The 1259-nt window shown below is 39.1% G+C and overlaps 1 pseudogene; it reads left to right on the plus strand.

Annotated features, from left to right (window-relative positions):
* Positions 1-372: 372 nt before the first annotated feature.
* On the plus strand, positions 373-1032 carry LOC138176207 (small ribosomal subunit protein eS24 pseudogene; annotated as a pseudogene).
* Positions 1033-1259: the final 227 nt, after the last annotated feature.

The raw sequence follows: 1259 nt of genomic DNA on the forward strand, positions 1-1259 counted from the left end.
GTGTCACACTTCTCTGGGTATACTCTGATCCACTCATTTTCACATTCCCTCCATTAAAATATTTTCACCAAAGACTCACTCCCCATTATCCCTAGGGCAGCAGTTATTGATCACATATATAGTTTTGGTGAGATGGAACATTTATCCCCAAATATCAAGGATATGACAACAAAATTATTGTTTCAAAAAGTCAATGCCAGGATTCAGCAATGCTATCTATCTCATTGTGGTACAAGAAATGGAAAGTCCAGTGAATATTACGGCAGTGGAACTATTCTTGGAGCTTTGTTATAAAATTGCTGCCTTGATCAGAAATAAGGTACAGGGATCCCAAAATAAAGAAATATATGTTGTGTAAAAACTTTGAAGGAGCCGGCTGCCACCATGGTGAGTCTTCCTGGGGTCTAGATGTCATCCGTCTCACATCTGCACCATCCTTCGGCTCGGCTCTCGACTCTTCTCTCAGCCCGTCTCCTGGAGACCTCTTATCCGCTCCTATGTTGAAACTAGCTGAGAACCGTGCTCCAAGAACGAATGACACTGTAACCATCAGAACCAGGAAGTTCATGACAAACAGACTTCTTCAGTATAAACAGATGATTATAGATATCCTTCATCCTGGAAAGGCCACAGTACCTAAGACTGAAATTCGAGAAAAACTAGTCAAGATGTACAAGACAACTCCAGATGTCATTTTTGTCTTTGGATTCAGAATCCATTTTGGTGGTGGCAAAACAACAGACTTTGGCATGATTTATGATTCCCTTGACTATGCAAAGAAAAATGAACCAAAGCACAGACTTGCAAGGCATGGCCTGTATGAGAAGAAAAAGACATCAAGAAAGCAGAGAAAGGAACACAAGAACAGAATGAAGAAAGTCAGGGGTACTGCAAAGGCAAATGTCGGTGCTGGCAAAAAGTGAGCTGGAAATTTCATAACAGAAGAAATAAAAGGCACTATGGATTATGTTTATCTGTGAAGATAATTATTCATCTGACCATGAATAAACTATATAAAACTTCAAAAAAAAACTTTGATGATGGTTGTCATGTTAGCAGACTTAACTGGCACTACAATACCACATCTTCAATAAATACCAACTGTAGTAAGAGTGAACCTTTTACCGTGAGATTGGCAACAATGGAAAATCTAATCACTCTTTAGTTATGGAAATTGTATGGTGCTACATCCACCAAAATGAAGCATAATGGCCTCCATGACCAAATTGACAATGACACCAATCTCTAATCTCTACTTT

Source organism: Petaurus breviceps, unplaced genomic scaffold, assembly GCF_028583685.1.
Source record: "Petaurus breviceps papuanus isolate PSGF00001 unplaced genomic scaffold, PetGlider_PUasm1.0 84, whole genome shotgun sequence".
NCBI classification, from domain to species: Eukaryota; Metazoa; Chordata; class Mammalia; order Diprotodontia; family Petauridae; genus Petaurus; species Petaurus breviceps.